The sequence below is a fragment of the Euprymna scolopes genome, chromosome 12, assembly GCF_053919585.1.
Source record: "Euprymna scolopes isolate OS-2025 chromosome 12, ASM5391958v1, whole genome shotgun sequence".
Lineage (NCBI taxonomy): Eukaryota > Metazoa > Mollusca > Cephalopoda > Sepiida > Sepiolidae > Euprymna > Euprymna scolopes.
The window spans coordinates 50449908-50472051 of NC_136493.1; the positions used below are offsets into that span (position 1 = coordinate 50449908).

The window sequence follows — 22144 nt, forward strand, 5'->3', positions numbered from 1 at the left end:
ATAATGACTTGAATTATTGTTTAAAACGTAAACGTTAAGTATCATGATTCCATTGCGTTCTAAACAGAAAGTTTCATTTCAAACGCGCTTCTCTTTCATCAAAGACCAATTGTTGATTTTATACGCTGGAACTTTCTGCTTGTGCGGTAATAAAACTTCTCAAAAGCACGTGTGATTTTAGACTTTATAAGATACTAGCAGTTCAGTCCGGTTTTGCTCGGACCCTATGTAATGTTCATAACTTTATGTGCATATGTATACATGTATTAAAAAGTTTTACTCATGTCCAGGTAACCTACATCTAAAATTTCAAGTGTTTAGACCCAAAATTGGCGGAGAAGTTTAGTAGAGTTTTCAATGGTCAAATCGTTGAACTTTGACCCCTTGACAGCTAAATTTCTGGCTGAAATCCGGTTACAAAGATTTTCCCAAATCTCAATACCCCTTATGTCAAATCTCGAGTCTATAGACTGAAAATTAGAAAAGATTAGTTTGGTAGGGAAATGTACACACACACACACACACACACACACACACAAACACACACACAAACACTCACACACAATTTCACTTTTGTAAATATACTAGCAGCTCATCCCGGCTTTGCTCGGGCCCTATTTACTGTTCATAACTTTATGTGCATATATATATATATATATATATATATATATATATATATATATATATTAAAAGTTTGACTTATGTTCAGGTAACCTACATCTAAAATTTCAAGTGTTTAGACCCAAAATTGGCGGTGGAGTTTGGTAGAGTCTGCATAGGTCAACTCTTTCAGTTTCGACTTCGTCGCAGACAAATTTTTTGCTACCAAAATGATTGAAAAGCTTTCCCTATTTCTGAATACTCTTTATGTAAAATTTCAAATGTTTCGACCAAAAATTGGCTGAGTAATTTCTTAGGGACAGCAGAGGTCAATTTTTTTTTTAACTGTGACCCAAGTTTTGACCCCTAAACATTTATAATTTTAGACCCAAATCAAATTAAAATGATTGATCTATGTCCAAATAACCTACATCTAAAATTTCAAGTTTTTAAACCCAAAAGTTTGGTAGAGTTCTCAAATGCCAAATCGTTGAATTTTGATCCCTTGACAGATAAATTTCTAGCCGAAAACCGATAAAAAACAAATTCCCAAATCTCAATACTCCTTATGTCAAATCTTGAGTCTGTAGACTGAAAATTGACAGAGTAGTTTATTAGTGAAATGTACACACACACACACACACACACAATTTCGCTTTTCTTAGATATATAGATAGATTAACTTAAATCGGGCTATTCCTTCTTTAATCGGACTTTTCGATCATCGATTGACGACGATTTTCGATACTTATCAGAGGTATTCCGATCCAAAAATCTATCTAATAACGAATGTGTAAACCAATTTTCCGTCAGTTTAAAAACCTATGCAAATGATAGTTTAGGACGTTTGCTGGCCAGCAAATGGAGAAAACAAGGTTCTTCAAGCGTTGGGGGCGTCCAGTGATACAAATAAATAATAGTAAAATAATAAAAGTTTGAGGTATGCAAAACTTATATTTCCAGATATGGTTCTTCTGTGAAAATGATTAATCCAAACGAAGATAACTACATTGAATGGTAATGCAAAGTTGACTTATTACTTAGTCAAAAGAATGTACATATATTTGCAGTGGAAATATATTTATTTAAGTAAATTGCTGACTAAATACCCACGCCTAATATGTTATACTGTATTTATCAACTTGATTCAACAAATAACAGTAATAATTAGTAATTAAGATAATAAATGTTCGTTGATAAAGAAAGTCGGCTTTATAAGTCTTTGAGTTAAAACATACAAAATTGGTATTATCTTCATAATTATAAAACTCTGTGGAACGTCCTTGCTTGCTTGAATCTTAAATATATTGCTTGAATCTTATATATATATATATATATATATATATATATATATATATATATATGTAAATTTGGATTTAAATTCCGTAGATTAATAAATTTACGAGAACTTTATTTTTATCAAGGAATGCAATATATATATATATATATATATATATATATATATATATATATATATAAGAACCCCGGGATACGGTGTCTGTGGATACGTTTTTTTTTCAGGTTACGATGTGAAATACGATTTCTTTTTTTTACGATATTTGCCTAGCCTTATAGTGCTATTTATAATGTTATTTGATTATATACACGTGTATATAATTCTGTACTGTATTTTGTTACTAATTTTTAATGCCATATTCCGGGGTTATACTGAGTCTTGGGAACATTACAAATGCGTATATCTCATGAACTATTCCAGGTAGAAAAATGAAACTGGCGCCATTTTAAAGCTTGCTTAGTCAAGTTTTTGGTCATACTAATGATTTTCGTCTTATCTTTCTCAGGTGCAGTAATGGCGTTCTCTAAACAAGACAAGGCATTTTGCGTCCTCCAATTTGCAAAGACTGAATTGTGGACATGTGTTCAGCGTGCATTTCGCAGGAAATTTAAAAAAAGAAGACCCTGAAAGGAAATCCATTGTCAGATGGCATGCTAAATTTGTGAAAGATGGGTGTTTGTGCCCAAGTAGCGAACAGGTCGCCCTTCAACTTCAGAAGATGCAGTTGAGCAAGTTCGGACAGCATATCAGCGGAGCCCCCGTAAATCAGTGAGAAGAGCCAGCAGGGAACTTCAGCTTGCTCCAGCAACTGTCTGGCGTGTCTTAAGGAAACGACTGCAAATGGTACCTTACAAGCTCCAGTTGGTCCAAAAGTTGAAGGACACTGATAAGCCACTTCGCCGTGACTTTTGCATTGCAATGCAAGAGAAGTTGGAAGATAACGGCTTTGATGACCGGCTTGTTTTTAGCGATGAGGCGATCTTCCATCTGAATGGCAAAGTTAACAAGCATAACACTCGCATATGGGGTACTGAGAATCCTCATGAACTACTTGAGCACGAGCGAGATTCACCAAAAGTGAACGTGTTTTGTGCAATTTCCAAGAAAGGTGTCTATGGACCGTTCTTCTTTGAAGAGGCAACTATCACTGGTGAATCCTATCTCAACATGCTGGAAGACTGGTTAATGGCTCAGTTGGAAGAAGCAGAATCTGATGACTTCATTTTTCAACAAGATGGTGCACCACCACACTGGAGTCCTAGAGTAAGGCAGTTTCTTAACACAAGGCTGCCTGGTAGATGGATTGGGAAATCTGGGCGAGGTGATGACGTTCTCATGCCCTGGCCTCCTAGGTCTCCAGATCTTACCCCGTGTGACTTTTTCCTTTGGGGCTTTGTCAAGCAACAAGTCTATGTGCCGCCCCTTCCAAGAGATATTGACGAACTAAAGGCTCGAGTAACGGCAGTTGTGGGAACCATTGACGTCAAGATGCTGGAACGCGTTTGGCAGGAAATTAACTATCGACTAGATGTCTGCCGTGTGACGAGTGGTGCTCATATTGAGCAACTTTGAAGATTCCCCACAAAACTTGAAACTTTAACCTTTCCAACGGTACCAATTTCATTTTTCAACTCCTAATAGTTTTTGAGTTATTAAAAATCGTTATGTTCCCAAGACTTTTGAAACACCCTGTATATATATATATATATATATATATATATATATATATATATATATATATATATATATATATATCACATTTTTCTAGTTAAACGCCTGCACAATTTTACGGTAAAGAATCGTCAGATATACAATATACAAGTGTTTAAATGCAGTACTTATCTAATAGCTAAATGTTTTATTTTCGATTCGATCTGATAAGACCCAAGTCATATTTTTTTTAACTTTTGAAATCACTAATTGGGTACAATATAATAATCAATAGATAATTGGCTCTATAATTATAAATCGAAATCTGCATAAATTTAAATATCATATTTACGACTGAGCAACGTAAACAAAGGTATATAAGTTTATTAGTCTGGGTGCAGGAAATAGTATCAGGAGTCCATAATAGGAAAACGTTATTCAAAAGTTCGTGCGTACGTAGATAAGAATACGAGTTCGTTTGTGAGGTTGGTAGAGTTCATATCATTATTATTTATAAGAACGTCTGTGTTGAAATCTTAAAAAAGTAAGTGTGCTTGCCAATGCTAATAGCCAGAGGTGTAAGGCAGGTTCGTTCTCGCGTCAATAGTTTAGAGGTTCTCTTGAGTGATGTGGGTTTGTTAAACACGTCACACTTCTCGTCGCGAACGCAATTATTTATATCACAACGGACAATAACAAACAGAAATCATTTATATTCATTAGAAAAAGTTTTTCTCAGAATTCGTTTCAATTTGCAATTTTTAACTAATAAATAAACTAGTAAAGATAATTCTTTTATGTTGTAGAAATAGTAACTAAAAACACCACACCCGCTTAAAAAAAATCAGAAATAAAAACTTTTTTAAAAAATGGGATTAAGGAGTCCAAATGTGGGTTATATTTAACTTAGTGTTATACAAAGAAGGTAAAAGAAATATATTGGATCGCTTGTGGAACTTAAAAGACCTCCTTTTGTGAAATTTTAACGATATGTATTAGATATTAATTAAAATATATCTCTCAAATTTCATTTTTTTTTAAATAGTTTAACGTCTGCTATGAACGCAACCACCCATTTGAAAATTCAAAATTTTTCAGAATTCCGTTGAATTTGGTCACCAATCAAGCAAGATTCTTTAAATTTTAATTTCTTCTTTTAAAACACCTTAAGCTTAAATCTTAGACATTTTCTAGAATCAGGATCATGTAAAGGATTTTGATCATAATTAGAATAAGGATTCTAGACGTAAGGTTTGGTAGTATTATCTCTTGAATTTAATATTCGTTTTTGTTTTTGTTTTTCTTTTGTGTGTTTCTTTTTATTCAATGCGAGGAGGCGCAGGTGAGACGCGAACAAACTCCGATTGCCAGAGATCTCGATCAGAAATCTGAGCAACCAGCTCAGTTCCTGCCAGACTACTTTCCTCTTCAATACTGGTTTTCAGCGTTACACATGGACGTCCAACTCTCCTTTTTGCGTCTGGATTCTATTGTAGCGTTCCTTACATGAAAAAAACGTGAAGATAATATTCGTAAAGAGACATAAAAGTGATGCAAAACTGTTCGTGGAATTATTTGTCCTGTGACGGAAATTCTTCTAGTGTTCATATACTGTTACGTGACGTCAAAAATGTTCTTCTTGGATTGAAATGATTCTCTTTTTTGCGGGGCACGCAACATGAATTGTGTTTACTGCAGAGAAATGAAGAATGAATGCAACGGAAGGTTAAAAAAAATGTTAAAAGAAAGGTTTTAAAAAAAGGTTAAAAGAAAGGTTAAAAAAGGTTAAAAGAAAGGTTTTAAAAAAAGGTTAAAAGAAAGGTTTAAAAAAAAGGTTAAAAGAAAAGCTAAAAAAAGGTTAAAAGAAAGGTTAAAAAAGGTTAAAAGAAAGGTTTAAAAAAGGTTAAAAGAAAGGTTAAAAAAAGGTTAAAAGAAAGGTTAAAAAAAGGTTAAAAGAAAGGTTTAAAAAAAAGGTTAAAAGAAAAGTTAAAAAAGGTTAAAAGAAAGGTTTAAAAAAGGGTTAAACGAAAGGTTTAAAAAAAAAGGTTAAAAGAAAGGTTTAAAAAAAGGTTAAAAGAAAAGTTAAAAAAAGGTTTAAAAAAAGGTAAAAAAATGAAAAAAGAAAGAAATGTTAAATTTTCCTAACAACCAACCAATTAAAGAAATTACTTTCTTACAGCAATCAGCGTAATAACAAAAATAATAACTCTAAGATGGGGGGTCAGAGTTGATTAATTGTAAATAGATCCTGGAACTGAACGCATTCAAGCTCTATTCGTGCCCACGTTGGAAATTGAAAAGCTATCTAATAAGCCAAATGATCGAGAGAAATTAATTTTATAATGAGCTAAAACGATTTGAATGAAAAAATGATTCTTAAACGTGTAAAATTAATTTTCTGTCCGATATTTTTTCCCGGTGCCCATAGAGTATTGCTTTGTTAAAGCGTAGCATAATGGTAAGAGCGTTCGCTAATTGACCGGAATATCGGAGTTCAATTCTCGGTGGAGTCATTGCTAAAGACTTAAAAATGGTACTTGATGTCCCCCTTTCTAAAACTCAGCATTATAATGGGAAGAACAAAGGTAAGTGGAGTAATCTTAGAAATGGAATAGCGCACCCCCATAACTCGGTAGAGCAGCTAACGAAAAGGGAGACTTCGTGCCGCCGTTGACTATGGTCGGCCATGTAGCATTAAAACATGATCCAAATATAAACTCTAATCCAAACGTAGTCAAAAATCAATCATGACTCGACGCGTAATTAAGGCAATCGCAGTTTTCCAAATTTAAATGAGACTTTCTGATTAGGCGTAATTGGATTACGTTTCATATACACAGAAACAAATCACCAAATAATTACATCTCACTCATAATAAAGTTTTCCGTAAACAAGCTCTCAATTCATAAACTTTGAATGAAAATGAAGCACAAAAAAACGTGTTTTATTTTTTGACATTTTCCTTTTTTGTGGCGGTTGTAAATGGCTGACGAAAAGCATATTATAATTGCATGATATGGTATACTTGATTATATCAAAATCATAAAACATGGAGGATTGATAGTTCACTCTCAGGAACGATTAAATGGATATATTCAAATATTTTTACACCTAGGTGAAAAAATCATAAGACGTGTCAATATTAAAAAATCTCCATTCAGAATTACAGGGACTTTTGACATCGTATTATGATTGCTAGTATCTCTACAAAATTCATGCATGGAATATTGTCGCTTCATCAAGACTGACGCATCAATAACTTGTATCTTCCTCTTAGACATGATCCAAAAGAGAGCCTCTAATATGGTAAAACTGTCTATAAAGTTTCAGCCACTGTCCCATCGCCACAATATTACATCCGGATGTTTGTTTCATATATACTTTCATGGAATGGAATGCTCCGACGAACTTGTCGCATTTATACACCCTCGACGAAAATACTCCCGATCAACTCAGTAATCAGCAACTTCTTTATCACTGTAGAGATCCCGATATGTCAGACAGCTGTCTACTGTAATAGCTTCTTTTCTAGAATTGCTTGCCTTTTGAATTTCCACCCGGCTCCGTGTTTTCCTGTCAGTACCAAAAATGCAGGAATTTAAATGTAAGCTGAACAAATATCTTGCTTGACAACTTCCTACTTAGTATGCCCCTATAAATTTGGTCCCTAATCCATATTAGCCCCTAATGTTTCAGTGGCAATATCTCTTGTTTGAGGTGAATATAAAGCAGAAGAAAATGGTTACATACAAAACAAGTGAAGCATGCATGGTCCTACGTGAGTTCACAGCGAACGAAGCATAAAAAATGACTAAGTTCAGCATTTGCTCCCCAACCCCATTTAACCCCAAAAGTCCCTAGAACAAATGGTGCAGTTTTAGGCCTTAACATATGTAAATTTGAGTTCTGCACGATGCAAAAAAAAAGAAATGACTAAGTCCATCATTTGTCCCACCCCCATTTAGCCCCAAAAGTCACCAAGGCCTTAACATATTTAAATTTGAGTTCAGCACCATGCAAAACTGCTAAATAGACACACACGGAAAATTTGTACAAATACGGTAAAATAGTCCCCAAAAATGGAGTGTTTATTAGCCATAAAGAGCCCTGGGGCACACTCAAGAGTTATCGCGAAGTATAGACAAAATTATATAGAAATCATTTAGTTACAACTTTTCAGAAAGTTTTATAAAAATCCAAGGCATTATTTTTTTAATAATAAGAAAAGTGTCAATTTTAGCCATTTTAACTCGAAAGGCGCCCCTAGGGGGTCAACTGGAATTTTGCCAGAAAATCCGTTCTGTTACTTGTTTACTCATATCATGTTTAATGTTTGTGCAAAATTTCAAAAATTCCAAAGCGTAGTTATTGAGAAAAGTGCGGACAGACGAACGGATGAACGGACCAACGGACGAGGGTGAATTTACAGGTCCACCTTCCTTTTGTCGGGGGAGCAATATTCGATTTGTAATATATTTCTTTCACGTGGTCATTTTATGTCTAATACTCTTGAACCAAGAAAACAACTAAACAATTATAGCATTGTGCCTAGAGTCAGACAATTCACTTATTTTGAAAGCAACTTATATAATAATTGAAAGTACTGCAAAGTAATAAAAAATAGAATTAACAGATTCAAAGATCAGTTCATGACATTCAAACCATTGCACTTCAACTCCCATATTAGCATTTCATCACAGTTTAGGGTGTAAGAATGCCATGCGGGGGCTATACTAAACTATTATCAAAACATGGACGAACGATGGTTAAGAAAGGCAGATCCTCGTAGGAGATGTCCTTTTCTCTTCGCTGCAACCTTATTCTTACAGAAGAGATGTTGCGAGTTTGTCTTTGCTTTATCGTTATTTTCATGATTCGTGCATGTCTGAGCTTCAATCTATGCCCCCCTCGCCAAGCTTTCACATGAAACACTCGTCTAGCTGAAAACACTAGCAATAATTCCCCCACTCTTTATCTGTGCCTAAACCTAAACGTAGAGTCCATGAACAAAGCTTCTTTCTTAGAATTGCACGCCCGTGGAACTGTTTTCCGTTTTCCTGCTTTCCAGCTGACTACAATATGGTTGTCTTCAAGTCCAACGTAAACAAGTTCTTGATGAGCCGTACCACTTAAGTTAACAAATTTACCGAATTTCCATTACTAACGATTAATATATTGTCCAATTGACTACTGTACATTCTTTAATCCTTATCCTCGAGTGGCCTCTGGGCCTTGATAAGTAGTGATGCCTATGTAAAACAAAAATTTTCGATTTATGGTGACGCCTATGAAAAAAAAACTTTCGATTTATGAGCATACAAAAGAACGCTAATAATTAGGTGGAGTGAAAAGATCACGAATAAGCTCGTTTTTTGGCCGCGTGACTTGAAAAAATAACGATACTGCTTGACTAGGGTTATAAAAAAAAACGCATCTCCCCTCTGGCTCATGTCATACGCGGTGATAATATCATGACAAACCTACCGCTGGGAAGAGTTTCATATAGAAGAACAAGGGCGACTTTTAATTTGCTGCAAGAGAAGCATGTCCAAAGAAATTGTACACTAATCCGACGTGACTTGAACTGACTACTTACCCTCACCAACATGCACGAATATTATCAGTCAAAGAGTATAGTGGACCTTCGATTTACTTATAACTTTCGCTTCCCTTATTTTGTTTTTTAGTCCTCACATTCCAGGAGTGATGTTTTCGGCAAAAGAGGAAGAATGGCTGTTTTCGGGTCAGAATCTATCTATATAACATCGTTGGCTAGTTTTTAGCTTAAATTAGCACTTAGCTCTTTACATCGAGTGGTTTTATGCCTTGTCTGAAGCGATTTCCATAAAAATATTGATACTGGCCCCTTTTTCTACAACAAAATTCATTTTAATTTGTATTTTTTGTTTTCTTATTCGGTCTACTGTTCTCATCTTCAATGTTATATTCACAACGTTTCGGTCGGTGTAAACTCCGACCTTATTCAGGTGTGCCTTCTATTTTACGCCCGGAGGTATTATGCTCTCATTCTGCCAGCCACGACTGGGTAGAAGTGTAACAAAGCCACCGACACGTATGCAAATGACCAAGCCGTGGGGTGAGTGTAACGTCGGTGAAATAAATTGATTTATATGCCATCGGGATCGGTGGAAGAGGAGAGAGAGAAAAGAAGAAAACGAGCACGTGGCGGCGACAGCGACTTTTCAGCACGTGTCGACATGGCAGGGTCTTTTTAACCACATTGCAGTATGACAAGGCCTTTTAAACAAGATACAGAAATGCGACCATATTGTCGGTGGCTTGGGAAATACGTGTTAGGCGACTTGTTGTGGAAAAGACTGGTAATAAATGCCTTTTGTCGAATTTCTTTGTTTCTTTTCGAAATTTTCATACACATGTGTTAACATGTAACGACGACCACGTTACATACTAGCACTAAGTAATTCGCAGTTTTATTTTGAGTACTGCTCGTACTGGGGATTGAACATTCAACATCCAAAAGAGTGTAATTTAGAACTGAATTTATCGAAATTTATTCACTACGCCACGGGATCGCTTCCATTGTGTTCTCCGCCAAATTTTATACATATAAACATATATAATATAAGTCAATACATAATATACATAATAATAAGTCAACTTTTAGATCTTATGTAGATTGATTTGGACAATATGGGGATCATAGTTTACCTTATATATATATGTGTGTGTGTGTGTGTGTGTGTGTGTGTGTGTGTGTGTGTGTGTGTGTGTGTGTGTGTGTGTGTGTGGTGTGTGTTGCATTTTCGCATACCAAGTATTATTTCAACTCAAAAATCGATGGGAAAATCGTTGCAAATGTCGAATGCCTCTTAATTGTTTTTGTTTTCGTTAATTCTAGAAACTACTACTACTACTACGACTACTTGTCTAATCGTTAGTACTCAGTTGTATTTTTTAATAAAAATAAATTACAAAATACATTAATAGGTAGAAAGAAGAGTTGAGCACATTTAGCGAGCTTTTAATGTTATTGGTTACTAACTCTTTTCAAAAAGTAGGCAAATATTTGATTTCGTTCAATAGATTTATTAAGTTCACAATCCAGATTTGACACCAAAACGATAACTGATATAAAATACAAGCGTCCACTCTTGTAGACTCAATCCCTTTTACAAAGAGGCGCACGATGGTGTAAATTATAGTTTATTAATTGTATTTTTCTCTTAACTATGTCCCATTGGAACGTGTCAAATTATTGCTTTCTTTCTAGATTTCCCAGTCACTTAACACGAGAGACCCCTCGTTCTCTTTCAATACATTACTTCCGTTTCTGAAGCAAAGCACCAAATTCACTTCCATTGCTGAAATTATTAAATCTTTGTCATTGTTAATCCTTTGATCTATGTCTGTGACATATTGACCATATTTTGGTTCAACTGTATCAACTTTTAAGTGCTTTCGGCTATCATCTCTTCAGGAAAAAATCGATAGCATACAAAATCATATTATTGGCAAAATTAAAGAGCGCTAGGGGCGAATTTGGATGTTCTCAAAATTAAAACAAAAACGATTAAAAGAAAAAGTTAATCTGTAAATACGGCGTTTAAAAACGACTAAAACTGGGCACAACGAGGGAGAAGGGGGCGGGGAAGAGGGAGAAAATGGGTCAAATTTCTACAAAGAGAAATAATGCTTTTGTTGTCTCCTTTTGCCGGCATAAAGGTTTTCAAACCGCAATAGAAACAGACTCCAAAATCTTTAAATGATGTCTCTAGTCTCTTTACTAACATACCGTTAGATGAGACTATATGTATTTGTACCGACGCGCTTTATGGCGGTCGCCTGACTGCTCCACGCTTTTTGAAAGAGATATTTATTGAACTTGTTTTAATGTGTACAAAATCAGTGGAGTTTGGCTTTTGTGTACTGTCAGGTCGACTGGGTTTCAATCGGGAGTCCGTTGACCCCAACTTTAACTGGTATTCTTGTTGGTTACTATGAATCCGTTCTGTTTAATTCTTGAACAAAACCCACCACATATTTCAGATATGTTGACGCATCGCAAAGTGAAGCGTCAGCATTTTTTAATAAGTCGAATTCCTTGCATGGAGCTCTGAAGCTCATTATGGAAAGTGAGAAGGACAATTTTCTTCCCTTCTTGGATGTTCTTGTTGAACGTTTACGAGGGGGCTTTCTCACTACCATTTATAGAAAGCCTACTTTCACTGGCTTTTATGTGAACTGGCCGTCTTTTATACCCAATTCACGTAAGGTCGGCTTGATTAATACGTTGCTAGATAGAGCTCTCGTGATATGTTCACCTAATAGATTAGACTCCGAACTTGATAAGACCAGGGATCCTTTGGACCTTATTGCATTGACAAGAAAGTTGATGATTTTAAATCCCCTAAAAAGTTTGGACCTGTGAAATGCCCGGTTTATTTAAAATTACCGTGAATTGGGGACAAGAGTATTGAATTGGCAAAACAGATTTTTAGAAGTGTTTATAAGTGCTTCTACTCTGAGAGAGAAAGAAAGAGAGAGAAAAAGAGAGAAAGAGAGAGAAAGAGAAAGCGAGAGATGTTTTAACATAAATTAAAATTTTGTTAATATTTAAATGAATACATACTAATAATTAGTAATTTATTATTTGTTTTCCTTTTTTTTTTTTTAGATCTAATCTAATCTAATTTATTATTTGTTTTCTTTCTTTTCTTTCTTTTTTTTTTTTTTTTTTGAAAATCTATTGATTAAAAGTTATTTTCATATTTTACTAGTAGACCGCCCGGCGTTCTCCGATCGTAAAATAAAAAAAGCATAAATATTAGAGTTAACAGACATATTTGTTCCAAAAAGAATATGAATTGCATCATATCTTTTTAAATCCATTAACGGCTACATAGCGTTATAAAAAAAAACTCACTCTCTTTCACAATCCTGTGCCCTCACTCCTTTTGAATTTCCAACAACTTCTTCCCTTTCTGAAATGGAACAGGGTCATACATTTCATTAGATCAAAAATATTTTTGCAAATATTTGTACTGGTGTTTTGTTTTCTTAATTTCATTCATCCAGAGGAAGTCTCACAATAAAGACGAAATGTTGAACACATAACTTGGTTGGTTTCTTTTTATCTCTCTATTTTGTCGGAATACTATATATATATATATATATATATATATATATATATATATATATATATATATATATATATATATATATATATATATATAGGGTGTCCACAAAGTCTGACTACATTATGTAGCCAGACTTTATGGGCACCCTATATATATATATATATATATATATATATATATATATATATATATATATATATATATATATATATATATATATATATATATATATATATATATATATAAAATTATTACAATGATAATTTATTTGTACTGGTGCTTTGTTTTCTTAATTTCATTCACCCAGGGGAAGTCTCGAAATAAAAACGAAACGATGATGGACACATAACTTGATTTGTTCATTTTTTATTTCTCTATATATATGTATGTGTGTGTATGTGTGTGTGTGTGTGCGCATGTGTGTAAAGATATTTCAATATGAACATTTAAAAGAAAGTATAGATTTTTCGTCTGAAAAGATCCTATTTTTTAAGTGTCATGGCGTTTGTACATGTCTCTATGAATATATATATATATATATATATATATATATATATATATATATATATTACTCCTATAAATTTTTATGTGTGTATTGATATATTAAACCCCCTTTTTTCTGTTTATTTAAAAAGAAAATACAACTTTGTCGTGGAATTGCATTCATCTGCAAAGCATCTAGCTAAATTGCATATTCTTTTAAACATTCATTTTAATTAATTTCCTATTAATTTTTTCGGTTTTCTTATGGAATGATCATCTTTAGTAAACAATCACGTGTAATTATATTCATGCAGATATTTTACATGATTTATACTTGCATAATATTTTCGTAAAAAGGTTATAGTAAACACAAACCTCTTTCTATTTATATTTATGTATACGTATATATATTTGTTTAAAAATGTTGCCTACCAAACTCTTCTGTCATTTTTTATCTACACACAAGAAACTTACTATAAAGTAAACCCATATAAACTCATGCGAAAGATTATATTTGGGAAAATTAGTGCAAAAGTGTGAAAATTTAAAAAAAATGGAATTTGCTAGGTGATGGTCGAACGATGACATTACGAATATGCATGCGTAACGTAATAGCTATTGGTTCCTGTTTTAATATTTAGCCTTGCAGCAAACATGTCTCCATAGCTCAGGCATTAAAGTCAAAGGAAAAAAGTAAATTGCAAGCTAAACGTTTTGGTTTCAATTATCGGTGGTGATGCACGAGTCATTTTTTATTTTTTTTACTTTTGAAATCATTACTATGTATTGGGTCCAATATAATCTTCTATCTACTATATAATAAAATTATTGCAAAAATTCCCCTCTGGACCAAATTACCGTAAGTTTGCAGTAACAAATGCCACATACAAATTTATTATGTCTAAACTATTATTCACAATCTTATGTAACTTTAAAACACCGTTTCAGTCACATTTATTCGTTATAATAAAATCCTACCTTACATCCTAGGAGAAACATCACCACTATCGCCAACATCTTTAGAGGAAGTAGTTCGTAGTTTACTCTCCAATTCTTATATGCTCCCACCGCACCCAGTCATCGCCGAGATGAAGTACACACATTGCTACTATACTGGCTTTGCACACTTCGTAATTGGATCAAAAACTCATATACATGCCATTAACGTTCTATTTCCCATTACAAAATAACAATTTCTTCAAAACCTCCATCATTTCTCATTGGCTGAGACCAGACAAACCGATTATTCTAGAATACAACTTACATACATAAACGAACACGCTCGACATTTACAAATATGGCTGCTCTCTCTCTACACGGCACAACCGTTAAATAAATTAATCCAAATAGAACCATATCAAAGTCCCATTATCAGAATTTTTTGGTACTGATACACTAACACTTACATATGTACACATTACCTATCCGCAACAACTACACCCCCACAAAAATACCCTAAAAACAAAATACATTATTTTTATGTTTAACCATATTTACATTATACGCTTTCTGAGCGGCGGGTTTTCCGACTTATCATGGGCTGTTCCATTTTTATTTTTAAATATTTATAGTTTTTTTTCTGATAGCACCAAACAGGTATACATCCCCCTACCCAAAAACTTACCATACTCAGAGCCCTACATTTTCTGCATATGTGTTATATACTTACTTATTCTACAAGCGCTATCCTTTCCTGGTGTATTTACCTTTTACGCTTTCCGGGCCGCGATGTTTTCCTTTTACTGAACGAATCTCTTAGTAAAAGACAGTTGTCTCCCTTAGAACAATGACAAATTGTAAAAAAGGCGCCGTTTTACGAGGTGCTTAAAACGATTATCACAGTTAAATTTGTTTACATGACATGAGGAAATTATTTGGTGGCCACAAAGTGGGTGCTCATGTTACGTTATATTTATATAGAAAATGATCCTCCACTTTTAAAAAATTCATTTCTTCATATCATGAAATCTATTTATCTGCTCCAAATTTAAATGTGATATTCGTTTTCAGCGCCCCCAAAGCCTGTAAAATTCGTCATTTTAAAGTTTTTTCGGGAGTTGGAAAGAAATTTGATACTGACTATTTTTAGTTTGGTTTGTTTTTCTACATCTAACCCTTCCTAAAGAATATCATACCCTGAACCCCATATTTGCTGCATTTACGCTATATACTTACTTATTCTACAAACGCTACCCTTCCATTGTATATTTGTTTTACACGAGTTGCACTTTTTTTTCTTTGAGGAAAAGATAATTTTTAGCTTAACTCCAACTTCAAACTTTCCTAAAATATGACAATTTTTATAGGTTTCTCTCTGATTCAGAAAATATTCTTTATATTTGACGGATACAACTACTTTACGGCACATAATGTTCTTTCCGCGCAGTTATTCCCCCACCCTTGCCAAAAAATGACCATACCCTGAACACAATATTTTATGCATATATTTCTTATATGTTTGCAATTACATCAGTTGTTATTTTGTATAAATTTTTACCTTAGACACTGCAATCATCAATTTTCTTCTTTTTTGTTGGTTTAGAGTATTTGCACGTGGGAAAACTGACAGTGATTATCAGGGTTAGATTTCGAGCTACTTTTTTAAAACCCTACCCCACTCACAAAACGGGATGCTATTCCGAAAGCCGTCCTTAACATTGGGAAGTTAGTGGTGTCCATTCCGAAAGCCGTTCTGAACATGAGGAGGTTGGGGTTGAACAACAACAACAGCAACAACAACAACAACAACAACAACAACAGCCTACTTTAATTTTTTAGGGGAGGCGGCATTCTTCCAACGGGCAACGCCGGTTAACAGGTCATGCTAGTATAATAATAAATACGACATCTGCATTAATCAAAATATCATAGTTAAGCGTATTTTACGACCGGGCAATATATATATATATATATGAGAGAGAGAGAGAGAGAGAGAGAGAGAGAGAGAGAGAGAGAGGCGGGGAGAGAGGCGAGGAGAGAGAGGGAGATACAATCTAATTCGTCTACCTGAATATATTACAATATAGATCGTGTCATTTTCCACGGTTCGTTGCCATAACAGATTCGTTTTTGATTAAGGTTTATGGCTTCCTGTCGTTGATTGGTTGTCAATTTAATTTGTTTTATGTCTCGCTTTAAATGCCAACAACAATGTGATTGTAATTCGTTTTCAAACAACTTCTGACAGAAAAAATGTTTCTTCCTTGGAGGCCAAATCCTTGGTTAGCGATTGGCTATGGTTCTGTTTCGTCCCAGGAAGTCATCTTCGCATGCAATACCTCATCATTCGGGATGATAGCTTGGTTTATCGTTAGTCACTTGAGCCGCCCTCACAGAGAAATACCGATGTCTTTGATCGCGGAGAATTTAGCACTTGTCTTAAGCGCCCCTATTTGAAGGATGTGGATTTTTCAGTTACGTTAAATTGACTTCATAAGTAAAACTGCTGTAGTGGAAATAGGGCAAATGCTCCTTGTATCTAATAATTTTATGTCATATTCAAATTAACTTTATTCATCAGACGGCGTAATGCCACATAGTTCACGAGAAAAGCCTTCAACAATAGATATATATAGAGTAATCGTTGTTAGACGGAGTATTAATGCATAATTCCCGGACAACGCTTTTAAAAAATTAGTATATACATTATCCGTCGTTAGGCTCAGTAGTAGCGAATAGTTTCCGTACAAAGTCTTTTAAAAATTGCTTCATAGGGCTTGCGTTGTCAACCGTGGTAGTGTCGATCAGTCTCTGAATAATGCCTTCAAAAATGGGCACATATATCATCAGTAGTAGCACATATTTTAGAGAAAAAACCTTTGAAAATATGATTATATACAATATTCATTCTTATGCAGGTTAATGTTGCACTGCTTTCTGGTGAAATATTTAAAAATGGTTACTAGCGCCAAAAACTTTTAAGATTGTAAGCACGTAGTTGATGAGTGAAAATCCACTACTAGTGTAATCATTTTTTTAGTTTGGCTTTGATAATCTTAGTTTTTTGTGATTTTTGCGAAAACTTGCGCGACACTATTTTTCGGACATGACAAAAAATCCTATTTTATTAAGAGCTATGTTCATGTATATGTTGCTGTATGCAAATTTTCTGCTTGTACACTTAGCTGTCATCATTAGAATCAATTATCTGTTCTATTCTACTGGCAAAACAAGTTTAATGAGGTAAAATGCATTCAAAAGAAGTCGTTTGTTTGGCACGGAAGAAGCGGGAAGATGGCCTCAGCGACAGAAGGATTGCCATTGATTTGAAGCTGTCGAAATCAATGATCGAATACATGCTGAAGACAAACTCCGAGCGGAAAAAGAAGAGAGAACGAAAAAGATTAATTGGCAAGACGACTGAAAGGAGAATGAAGAGGACTGTGACACGGCTTTTGACATCTGGAGAAAAAGTTACAGCAAGAAAAGTGAAGGAGAAATATGAATTGGATGCAAACGTCCAAACAGTACAAAGAACGCTGCATATGATTGGCTTGAAGTATGCAAAGGTTAAGAAGAAAATTACACTAACAAAGAAACACAAAGGAGCAAGACTGGAGAGTGCTAAAAGGTGGTTAACAAGCATGTTGACTTAAAGAAGGTTATATTTACTGATGAGAAGCATTTCAAGTTTGATGGGCTCGATGGATGGTGTACTTGGTCGAGAAAGTGTGAGCCTGTTGTACTGAACAAACGACCGATAGGAGGAGGAGGAGTTATGGTTTGGAATCTTTGCTAATGGAAATATATGGTTGGAGTGGCTAAAAGACGGCAGAACAGCGAAAGCTACAAACAGTTGCTGGACGAAAAAGCCCTATCAAGGATAAGAAGAGAGATGGGGAATGATTTCGTTCTACAGCAAGACAATTGCAGCATCCATGTGTCAAAACTCATTAAAGAATGGATGGCTAAAATGAATATGACTAATTTGGCCTGCAAAAAATAAATTTAATAGAAAATGTTTAGGAAATGCTTGTGCAACTTGTCTATGATGGATCTGAAATAACGAAAGAATCTCCACTATGGGAACGAATACTAGATGCCAAAATAAAACTAATAGAAACACGTAGAGATGTTATTGTGCATATGTTTGATCATTATGAAGAGAAATTGATAAAAGTTATTGAGAAGAAATTACAGACTATTAACAGTTTTTCAACGATGTCCGAAAAATAATGTCGCGTGCGTTTTGTAAAAAATAATGAAAATTAACTATTTCTTCTTACCTAATCGATTCTCTTCCATTTTTATTACAGGTATTGTGTTTATGCTATTCTAGTAAAGGAATTTCGCCACTCTATGGTACTCGGAAAGTCGAATGCTAAAGTGTCCGAAAAATATTGTCGGGCCCCTATACGTAATAATGCATAGTTCCCGGGCAACGCTTTTAAAATTAATACATACATCATCTGTCGTTAGACTTGCTAGTGGCGCATAGTTTTCGAGTAATGCCTTTGAAAAATGAGTACCTGCAACTTTCGTCGTCATACGGAGTCGCACTGCATAATTTCTAGTGAAAACCTTTATAAATGGGTACATATATAATCCGCCGTCAAAGTCGATAGTATTGGATAGTTTCTGGGCAAAGACGTTAGAAATGGGTACATAACACACTTCGTCGTCAGAATATTGGATAGTTCCCATGCAAAGTCTTTTAAAAAGTGCGTATATGAATTATTAGACTGATATTATGGATGGTTTGACGACAGCTCCAGTGGATCAATTCAAAAGAAAAACAATGACTCCAAGTATCACACACCGTTGGTTTTCGCGCTCAAAATATGAATCTTAATCCCAAGAACGCATCATGCATCAGTCAATCTATTAATTAATATTTTAGACCAGGATCTGAGTAAAAAGAAAATAAAAAGAAAAAAATTTTCATTTGGCCCATAGACACGTGTCTTATCCTGGTTCGATACGCATGTGGGCAGGTTCAATCGGCTACATGTGAAAGAGGAAGCTTCTGTAACGCCTCGTTTAAGGAGGTGGCTAGGACTCTTATTTCATTGGATCTCGGCACGTGGTCGTCTAGGCTCCTCGGAGATTGTTACATAATCTGGTATGCTGAAAGCGAATATCGAAGCGGCAGGCAGGAAGAAAGACAACGATTGTAGTCTATGTACAAAAGCTTAATTCTCATAAAATTATGTACAAATGTTTTTACAATTCTCATTCAGATTTTATAAATTCTTTTCAAAGTCTCAACTCTCTTCACAGACAGCGACCGACGGATGGATGAGGTGGGGAAGGGTCACGTCTCTCAGGGAACGGCGGGTTTATACGACCTGTTCTCCCCGAATTCAATGAGCAATCTGTTTAATTTTAGAGCGCATCGATCCGATGTGGTGGGGTGGAAGTCTCCCCAGCCAATCAAATCACGCTAAGCCCCAAGGATCTGAGACCCCATTTGACTAAAAATCACATAACCTCGAGGTCACCAACCATCACTCAGCCAGTACAATATGTCCGTCGTATTTCCTGTTGTTGAGTTTTAGCCGTAAAAAATATATTTCTCTGGTTTTCAAACAATATCTATTTTGACATGAAATAAAATATGTATATTTATCTTCTCTATCCCAAATCCTTGGGTTATCTGGCGTCACCCGGGAATACAAGCTACCTCAGCGTAGTTCTAACGCTCCTCAATTGGGATATCAAATTATCGAGCTTTTATTATAGTCTTATGTGGATTCAACTAAAGTGTGATAATTTTAACAAAATTAGATTACTCGAACATAGAATGCCTGGTATTCCAAAATGGTCACTAATCTGGAACTGACCTGGCTTAGTGTCACTTTACAATAGCTAATAATACCCTGCGTGTGAACGTGATTCTGCCATATAATAGACACGTGTAACACGTAATGGTTCGATTAACGATTGTCAATTAGTTCGTTCTGGAAGCTGCTTGGCGTCGCACACTTCTGTAATGAAGGCAAAGATAATTCCCTGTTTACAACGTTTTCGTGTCGACGCAAAGTTTCAATTTCTCCCAGCACGAACAAATGATTGTCTGGGGAAAAAAATGAAACAAAAGTAAAAAGAAAACGGGAAAAAAATGGAATACAAAATGGATAGAGATATTTTGGCTGAGTTTTAGAAAAAGGAATCCGTCTACTCTACAGAGCATTAAACCACACCCACCATAACTGGCAACATATCATTGGCATTTACGCAGCGTTACTTGATTTCAATTGGTACGTAACTCACGCTTGAAAACAGGTGTCGCCCGAGAAGTACGGTCTAAAACAATCCATTATATTAATATATGTTACCTATCTATCTATCTATCTATCTAATATATATATATATATATATATATATATATATATATATATATATATATATATATATATATACTTTTAACTCTGTATATATAGTCTAAAAGAAGCTTTCAATAATTTATTGGCGAAGCAAATACTGCAGTTTACATTACTGGGGATATCAACTAAGTTCATCATATCGCAGACTTGGTTCTTGCATAAATCGACTAATTGCTGGAAAACTCACGATTACAAAAAGGAGATTTAAGTATATAGCAATAAATCATAAAGAGACCTTAGCTTTAATAGTAAAATAGAAAACAGGGATCATTAGCTGTTTTCCATGTAGCTGTTTCGGAGATTTAAAAGCTGAATAGCTATTATATTCATGTGCTTTAGTAGTAATGATCAAAATATCACTTTCTTAATAAGCAAATATATACACAATCCAGTTACTATTTCACTACTATGTGAATTAAAACTTATAATAAGTATGATAATACTATTGAAATGTTACTCTTAAGAACTATTTTGTGATATGTTAGTTAGCATATGAATTATATAGGAATAAAGATGCATAATATACACAGACACACACATATATTCATTCAACTTATACGTATTTAATTTAATTATTATACGCCATTTTTATAGAAAAAAAAGCTGAATTCAGAGATTCGGAAATGTGAAAGAAAAAAACTCTATATAATAAAAACAAAAAAGCGTTGTTTTATATATATATATATATATATATATATATATATATATATATATATATATATATATATATATATATATATATATATAATAGGAGATATTTCTTAGAGGCTTATCACGACTAATCCTAGCAGACATTCCCTCTGGTTACAGAAGAGGCTGTGTCATATAGATCGCGTCTAAGACTTTAAGATGGAATATCGAATGAACACGATTAGAGATGATAAATAAATCAATACTAGAAATGCATTGAACACGTTGGGTTTTTAATCAAATGTCTGTGACGGAGGACCTGTACATTTTTTACGCAATGTCCGTTGAATAGACGTCTATATTCTCGAGGCTGTTCGCTGTTAATCCTCTGCTTTTTTTTTTTTTTTTTTTTTTACACAGTGATCACCACTTATCAAGGCCCGGAAGCCACTCAGGGATAAGGGTTATTGTAAGTACATCACGTTAGTGAGGAGATTTTATGAAGTGTTTAATTAGGGGGGCGGCTCATTAGGAATTTGTTAACATTAGACTTGAAGACATCCAAGTTGTAGTCCGGAGGGAAGCAGGCAGACGGAACAGAGTTCCACAGGCGTGCAGTTCTAAGAAAGAAGCTTTGCTCATGAAATCCGCGTTTTGATTTAGGCACAGATATAGAGTGGGGGAAATTTTTCACAGTGGATTCAGCTAGACGGGTGTTTTTCGTGAAAGATTGGCGAGGGGGGACCAGGGATTGGAGTTCAGACGAGCACCTGCCATGAAAATAACGATAAAACAAGGATAGGCTCGCAACGTCTCTTCTGTGGGAGAGGGGTTGCAGGGTAGAGAAAAGGGCATCCCCCACTAAACCACGAAGTCTATTTTGTACTCTGTCAAGGCATGATAGGCTGTTTTTGGCAGCTCCTGCCCAGATATGGCAACAGTATTCCATCCTTGGCCGTACTTGGCTTTTATATAGATAGAGAATTGCATCAGTAGTGAGATATCTTCTGGAGCGGTAGAAGGATCCCACCATCTTTCCT

At 34.7% G+C, this 22144-nt stretch overlaps 1 protein-coding gene across 2 annotated transcripts in view; it reads right to left on the minus strand.

Annotated features, from left to right (window-relative positions):
• Positions 1–22144, minus strand: part of LOC145291281 (uncharacterized) — a 682583-nt gene that overhangs the window by 566465 nt on the left and 93974 nt on the right. The gene's annotated exons all lie outside the window — the stretch shown is intronic.